This window comes from Phocoena phocoena, chromosome 2 (assembly GCF_963924675.1).
Source record: "Phocoena phocoena chromosome 2, mPhoPho1.1, whole genome shotgun sequence".
NCBI lineage: Eukaryota > Metazoa > Chordata > Mammalia > Artiodactyla > Phocoenidae > Phocoena > Phocoena phocoena.
The window spans coordinates 51,209,489-51,218,276 of record NC_089220.1 but is presented as its reverse complement, the minus strand read 5'-3'; the positions used below and the strand labels follow the sequence as shown (position 1 = coordinate 51,218,276).

The window sequence follows — 8,788 nt, the reverse complement described above, 5'->3', positions numbered from 1 at the left end:
ACCCTGGTTAAATTACACAAAGTGCTGTTTTACTAAAACAGTCAATAAAGATATCTTTATATTAAAAGAGTGACACATTTACTTTGTCAACTTACAATATCTAGAAGTAGATTTTGAATTTTCTCCACCAATTATCATTGGTAAAATAAAATATGGTGATGCTATAAGATAAATTACCATATTGCTAGTACAGTATTCATTAGAAAATTGGATTACATTCATTAGAATGTTAATGAACTAACAAAGAGCATCAAAAAACATTATTCATGGGCTTCCCTGGTGGCGCAGTGGTTGAGAGTCCACCTGCCAATGCAGGGGACACGGGTTCGTGCCCTTGTCCAGGAGGATCCCACATGCTGCAGAGCGGCTGGGCCCGTGAGCCATGGCCTCTGAGCCTGCGCGTCCGGAGCCTGTGCTCCGCAACAGGAGAGGCTACAGCAGTGAGAGGCCCCCATACCGCAAAAATAAACAAACAAACAAACAAAAAACATCATTCATTTAAAAGAAAACAAGTAGAAAAGTAGGTTATGTGTTGCTTGTCCCATTTTTGTAAAATAAAAAAAATATATATATATATATACATAGGCATACATACAAACATATATACATACACAAAGTTGTAGAGTAAGATATTACCAAACTATTTAAAAGTTGTTTTACTTTGGGAGAGGTAATAATATGGGAGATCTCCATTTTCATGTTTTATACTTTTATAATATTTGAAGGTTTATAGTTAATTTGTTTTGTTTTGTTTTGTTTTCATATCCTTTGCTTTAGTGAATCTTCTTGATAGCCCCAAGAATTTAAAACATTACACCAAGGACAAAAAATCTTAAGGTGTAAAGTCAATGTAGGATCTTGGGCCAAATATAGTATTAGGATTCTGGAGATTGGGTACTTGATATTCTGCCTATGGTAAACTGTGAACAAGCATTCTGGAGGTAATGGCTCATTTGTCCCCATGAACAGTAACATCTGAGCAACATATGGTAAGGACTTCCTGATGGTTGTACTCCACGGACATTTCATGGTAAAGCTGTGGCATCTCATCATTGGATTACCACCACCATCTGTCTTCAGGGTCATTAAAATCCCACTTAAACCTGATTCTCAAAAAGGACACCCCCCCCCCCCCGCCCTTCTGTAATTTCTCCAACTCTGCTCTCATTATAGAGTACAAGTCTTTTTCGAGCCCGAGTTTCCATAGTTTGCACATCAATTTTTTTCAAGTATGTCTACAGCGTGTTGACTGTGTTCAGCCCCAGGTCATTTCCTAAAAGGTTCAGATTAACCAGGCTTTTACTGCTTCTGAGAACAGAAGAGAGATGCTGGCAGCAATCAGGTGTTAAATTGCATTTCTCCAACCCAAGTGTCTCCAACACATAATTTGGACGTTTCAGAAGCCTGCACAGCTCTTTCACCCCATCATCCTGAACATCAGGTTTCCCAACATCCAGAATCTTCACATTACGATTGTGCTTAAGGGAGTGAGCAAGCTCTCGACAGCCCTCCACCATGAAAGAACAATCTGATGGGTCCAGGTACTGCAGGTTGCAATCAGGATGACTCAAGGCCTCACAGAGAAATTTCACTCCCTCATCTCCCAGGTTATTCTTCCACAGATTCAGGTGTGTCAAGCTCTTGTTCTGGAGGAGAGCATCTGACAAATACCTACAACTGGGTGCACCAAGCTGGGAGAACCAGAGCACCAATCTCTAAGACACACTTGGGGTAAGTCAGGGAAGCACACAGCAGCCTTACACCAACATCTTGGAGCTGATTAATTCCCAGGTACAGGTGAGTCATTTCCTGGGTGCTGGTGAGAAGCAAGGCCAGATCCTGACAGCTGGCCACCGACAGGTTGCACTTCTCCAGTGACAGCTCCTTCAGGGGACAGTTGGATGTCTCGATGGGCCCCCACAGTCTTTTCAGCTCAACATTAGAGAGATTATTGTCCCCCAGGCTGAGAAATTCAGACTTGAGTTCTTGCTGAGTTCCCTAAGGAGCTGATGGCAAACTCAAGAGGTGAAGCTACAAGATTCCAACCAAAGATACTTGACCTTGCAAGCTGAGTGCTCAAAGTTCTAAAAATTATCATGGATACAGTAATTCCTAGGTTGTTAGAGCTCAGGTCCAGATGGGTCAGCTTGTGCTTACCATGAAGCACAAGGACAAGCTCCTTCAGAAGCTTCACGGAAGATATCGATTTGCATGTCAGTTTTTGGGGTTTGCACCTTGGATTTTTCAGCTCATAACAGTTTCTTCATAGATGAAGTATTAAGCTTGCTTCATACATTCAGTATTAAGTACCAGGTACAGTTTTCTCATGTTCCCATTGCGAAACATGGAGCGAATATTTTCCCACTGATGTATCCTATAATTGACAACACTTGTCTCCAGAGTTTCCAAGTCAGAAGTCAATTTTGTTTCAAGGATTGGACCCCTGACAGAGAGCCTCAGCTTAACTTTTCACAGTGCTTTAGGCAAAAGGAAGAAACCCGGAGTTGCTGATACCCATAAATGTCAAGATCAGCTTCAAGGAGGTGATTTAAACTCTGCCTTGCAAAGTTTTCGTCTTGAGTCTCATGTAAGCACTAGAAAAACTGTAGGAATTCAAAGTGGACTGAGACAGCATTATACTTCTCCAACTCTTCTGCTCAATCTAATAATTCATCCGTTACCCTAGGACATTTCACAGTGTAAAGTATCTTCTAGTTCTCTTGCTAGGTCTCTTTTAAAAAGACCAAAGAAAAAAGAGCCATCTGAAGCCAATAGAAGTTTGTGTTAGGAGCCCAGCCCCTGATGATAGTCTTGGATGGTATGGCAGGGGTTGTGAGGACCACCCTGGCAATGAAGGTCATGCTGCACTGGGCAGAGGGCATGTTCTTTCAGCCCATATTCTCCTGTGTTTTCTATATCAGCTGCCATAAAGTGGGAGAGATTGTGATCACCACCTTTGCTGGCCTGCTTTCCAGGGACTGGCCTGACTCTCAGGTCTCCATTGAAGAGTTCAGGAGTCATCCCTGAGAGGCTTCTGTTTGTCACTGACAGCTCTGAAGAAATGACTATGTCCTCCAACTCATATGAAAGCCCGCCCTGTACAAACTGGTACCAGCAGTCCCAAGTGTCTAGAATCATACTCCATTTGTTGAAGAAGGACTTGGTTCCCCTGGCTACCTTACTGACAATGACCAGAGACTATGGTAATGAAGATCTTAAAAATTTGTCATTGAATCCATGCTTTGTCGCCATCTCAGTGTTCACAGAGGGAGACTGGGAGGAGTATTTCACCAGGTTCTTTGGTGACCAAGACAAAGCTAATAAAATCTTGCATTGGGTAAGAAAAATGGAAACTCTATTTTGTTCTGGCTCTGCCCCCCTGGTGTGCTGGACTGTGTGTTCCAGCCTGAAGTGGCAGATGGCGAGAAATCCTTCTTTCCAGCTGAGTTCCCAGACCACCACCAGTGTCTATGCTATTTTATCTGTAGCTTGTGTGCAACAGCAGAGGTGAGTTTGTCAGATCAGAGCTGGCCAGAACAGTGGATAGACTTCTGTTCTCTGGCTGCAGAAAGGATGTGGTTCTCAAACTTCACATTTGCAAAAGAAGCCATGGAATACAAGCAGCTGGAAGCCTCTTTTATTGATTCTCTCTTGAGGTTGAATGTTCTTCAAAAGGTCAAAGATTGTGAGGATTGCATTGTTTTCACTCATCAAAGTTTCCAGGTGTTTTTCAAGGCCATGTTCTAGAGAACAAGAGGATCCCTTGGTGATCTCCCAAAGCATCAAGAGATGACTGTTCCTGAATGATGCCTTCATTAATATTTGTTTTACAATAACAAATAACTAAAATACATTAAAATATTTTAGTGAAAATATGCTAATATAATAAACTTTTTTGAGGTAAAATTTTAAGTGTACAATTTTATGAATTTTGAGAAATATGTGCATGTGTGCCATCACTCTGAAAAAAAGTATGTTAGAATCTTTGTAGTCAATCCTCCCACCCACAACCCTTGGCCCCAGACAAACACTGATCTTATTTTTCAATTAATTTACTTCTTTTAGATGTAAATGGAATCATATAGTCTCCTCTTCATATTTCTCTTCTTTTGATCAATATTGATTTTTAGAATCAACCATTCTGTATTGTATTCACACAGTAGTTGGCTCCTTGGCATTGCTGATTACGTTATACATTGTTATACAATTATTATTACATTATACAAATATGCCATAATTTGGTTTTTCATTTCCCTCTTGTTGGATATTTGCATTATTTTCAGATTTTTCCTATGAATAATTTTATAAACATTCATGTACAAGTGTTCTATAGGCAAATGCTTTATTTCTCTTGGGTATATACCCAACACCAACACTGCTGGATCATAGGGTAGAAGTATGTTTACCTTTATAAGAAACTGCTGAAGAGTTTTCCAGTGTGGTTGTACAGAAATGGCTGTGGTCTCATATGGAAATGTATGAGAGTTTCAGTTGTTCCACATACTTGTCAAAACTAGATATCATCAGCTTTTTAAATGTTGGTTATTCTTATGGCTACCCACTGATGTCTCTTTATAGTTTATATTTTATTTCCTTGGTGATAAAAAAAAAATGCTGACCATCTTTTCACATGCTTATTTATATATCTTCTTTCGTGAATTGTCTATTCAAAGATTTTGCTTTTAAAAACTGTTGTGTGTTTTGTCCTTTTATTATTGAGTTCTAAAAGCTATTACAAGTATATTGTCAGCTGCGTGTGTTACAAACATTTTCTCTTAACCTATAGCTCATCTTTTTATTTTCTTAACAGTAAGCTGAAAAATTGAATGTTTTGCCTTTGATGAACTCCAGTTGATCATTTAAGGCTTTTTGTGTTCTGGAAATCTTTGCCAACCTACAAGTTGCAAAGATTATCTCTTATATTTTCTTCCAGAAGTTTTATCATTTTACCTTTTGTGTTTAGGTCTTTTTTACTTTTATAATCAGAAAATACACAACAATATTTTTTAGTGAAAACGTGGTACTTTTAACATAAATAAATGTAGACTTTTACAAACCACTTTCAAATTGGATCTCTTGATAGTGTTTATAAAAGGTCTGATTTGTAAAAAGATATCTGGGTCCATCTTAGGGAGGAAAGCTACATTTTAAATTATATTCTCAGCCCACCTGTTGAGAGAGAATTCCTCTCTCCACTTCATCTTATCTGTTTATCCACAAACATCCTTTAGTGCTCAACACAATCCATCTAGTTAACGTTAATAGAAATATTTTCTGAATTCTTACCACGTGTCCCACAATTTGCTAGTTACTAAAAATAATACATTACTTCTGTAGGATTTAGTCCATGCCGTGGTAGAGTAAGGTCACACATAAGACATAATTACTATATATGTCATAAAGGAAAGGTCAGAAAAATAAAAAGAGGGTGTTACTGGCGCTCATAGGGCTTATAACCAGAGTAGGAGGAGGATGGGAGCCTCCTGGGATGGGTTTTAACTTCCAAATAGTAATTGGTACTGGATGTGCTACATACCCTTGGGCAGATCATACTATTTGAAAAAAAAAAAAAAGTATGAGAAAAGAAAATTATTTTGCTTAGGATGTTCTCAATTTTTTTTCTCCTCCATCTTTGGTTGGTAGAGAGGTCATTATGGATACACTAAATCAATCCATCTCTACCCCAGTTCTGATATTATTTGTATGTTTCTGAGAATCACATAGACAAATGGATCTGTTATAGACTGTCTATTAGCAAGAAGGCACAGCTTCTGTTGGAGCCTCCTTTTCCCCTTGGGGTTGCATTTACCTATCTCCTCTCCACTTTTATTTTTAGCTTAAGTCTTGGGGTCCAGGTAAGGAATGCTGTTCATAGCCAGTGATTTTGTCTGGCTATTGCCATTCTTTATGTAGGTAGTCTTCTTAACAGGATCAGGATATGGCTGGAAGTCTTGCTTTTCTCAGTATGTAAGCTCTAGAATTAAATATGACACTTTCAGGAATAAAACTTTGGAAGTCTTTTACTGATATATGACTTTTGTTTTAATTTATTTAAAATGTATTTAGCACGTACTGTGGCCAAGAACTAGGCTCAGTGCTGGGAAATAAATGAAATAAGACAGACACAGCTGGTTTCTTATAAAGTTGAAAATGAAATGGCAATGGGTTTCACTGAACATTTAGAGGTATGATGAGTAGTGTAAGGATAAGTGTTGTGCTATAGCATATATAACAAAAGACTGAGGAAGTGACGTTTCAACTGAGACTTGAGCAGGCAATAGAGCAGGAACAGGAGAATCCCAGTAAACTAGACTATATGTGAAACAACTCTGAGGTGAAGATGAGCACAGCACATTTCATTTCAATGTATTGGCCAAAAGAGAGCCAATATGGTGGTCATGTAGAGAGGAGTGAGGAGACCGGCAGCCAAGGATGCTAAAGAAGGATTTAAGGCCAGGTCTCCATGGGTCTTTGAGCATACCTAGCATCAAGCATTCAGTTAGAATGCTGTGGATTTGGGGGAAGACATCAGAAAATCTTACCCCAACTAGCTTCAAAAGTGGGAATTTTTTTGTCTTATATAAAAATAAGTCATAAGGTAAGACAGTTTTGAGGTTGGTTAATTCAGCAAGTCATATTATCAAATTACTTGTATTTTTTGAATGGCATTCCCAGTATGTTAGTAGTTCCCCCTCACGTTTGCAAGATGCCTGCCTGCATCATTTTCATGTATCACAACCTCACATGCCAATATCCAGAGCTGTAAACATAATATATTTTCTTTGCATTTCTTTTTCAAAATAAGTGATTCCTGTAAGTACCCAGGAATTTTCCCTTTTACTCGTTGGCCAGAGTGGGTCACAGGACTATTAGCTTTCTACACCAATCACTGATAAAGTGGAGAGTGACCACCATAACTAAAGTCACTCAAGGAATGCATGGGGGATGAGAAAGTGGCAGCATTGAATATATACAACTCTTTACACTAGTTAGTCTGCATGGTGGGGGGATGAAATGGCAGATCAAATGGAATTTAATCTCAAAACTAGTCATGATGTCCCTGAATCTTTGACAACAGTTCAAACTGTGGGTGCTTTCAGCCTGGTCAGAGAGGAGAATGGCTGTTGTTTGGGCCACCAGTAGTGGTGCTTTCCGAAGAAAGACTTTGAACTTTATCCAAACAGAATTGGGAGCAACTCAAAGATTTTAAGCATGGAATAAATGTAATATAATCTTTGATAAAAGTATGATTGTATCCAATATGAAAAACTGAGAGGCTTTTCATTAGTAATATAATTATTCAACATGGAGAAAAAGGAGCAAGAGATAATACAGGAAAAACACTCATGAGACTATTATACAAAGGAGATGTGACAGCAACTTGAACTAGTTAGGATAGAGAAAATGGTTATAATATAAATATACTTAGTAACTAACATCAATAAGAACTGGCAGTGCAGTTGGCAGGCGAAGGAAGGGGAGAGGTCAGTTTTGACACTCAGGATTCTGGTTTGGACTGCTGGTTAGTGAGAGGTCCCATTCACTGAGATGGAAACACTGGAGGGATAGCAGAGTGGTGGGGTTGGGGGTATATTAAATTTGAGTTGTTAATAAGATGTTCAAATGAAGATATCTGGTGGTCAGTATAGGTATGGTGCTCAGGGGAGAGGCTTAACACTAGACATAATTTTGCTGGTATTCAGTATAAAATTGTAATCAGACATGGGTATATGAGCTAAGAGAGAATATAGATGGAGAAGAACAGAGTGCTTAATCTGGTCCTGAAAGATGCTAAGCTTCAGGGATTGGGAGAGAAAGAGCTTCTGACAAAGATGACATGAAAATGGCTCTGAGAAGTTGGAAGTAAACCAGTGGAATATTATGTCATGATAGTAAAGAGTTGTTCCATGAAGAGGGAACAGACACCTCTATCAAATACCTATGATAATTCCACTAAGATGAGCAAAGAATTATAACCACTGGATTTAGTGATATAAAATATAAAATAAAATTTAAATATATAAATATATTTATTATATTTTATATTTATTATATTTTATTTAAATATAAATAAAATATAAATATAAAATTTATGTAAACTATAAAATTATTCTTAACAAGAATAATTTGTGTAGAATGGTGTCACAATTCAGGCTGGAGTGAACTGAGTAGTCAATGGACACTAGGAATTCCCGGAAAGAAAAAGTATTGGGCAAGGTTATAGGCAGCTTTGCTCATAGTAAGGAAAAGTTTTCTTTGCCCTTAAATTTTCACGCTTGGCACAGTATATATTTTATACCCGGGAAAATTCTTCTTTGTTTCATGCTTGAAATGGCAGGGTGTTAATCAATCCCTAAAAGAGTAGAACATGCAAAATTGAGATGAAAACATGACATCTACAGTGGATAGCAGTCAATAACTTAAAACGTTTCTTCCATAAATTATTTAGGCCATGAAATCATAATCTAAAAAGTTGTTTGATAAAACTTAACTGTAAGAATAACCTGCCACACAATTTGAGGGCAAATGATACCACATAATGAAGCAAACTAGAACATTTTACCATTATGGTACTACTTTAGAAGCTTTAGCCTGTTTGGATTTCTAAATTGATATTCTAACAGAAGATGATTAAGGAGACTCCTTCAACCATCAGAAAGTACATCTAATAGCACCGCACAATAGACTCTGGCATTGGACTAGATTACTGAAGTATGGACTATGAATGGAAGAGAGCAGAGGTGAAAGCATCATCATTAATCCAGGTGCTTCTTAGATGACTAGTTAT

The 8,788-nt window shown here is 38.1% G+C and overlaps 1 pseudogene; it reads right to left on the bottom strand.

Moving 5' to 3' along the window:
• Positions 1-1,057: 1,057 nt before the first annotated feature.
• LOC136118387 (NACHT, LRR and PYD domains-containing protein 13-like) lies at positions 1,058-3,138 on the bottom strand (annotated as a pseudogene).
• Positions 3,139-8,788: the final 5,650 nt, after the last annotated feature.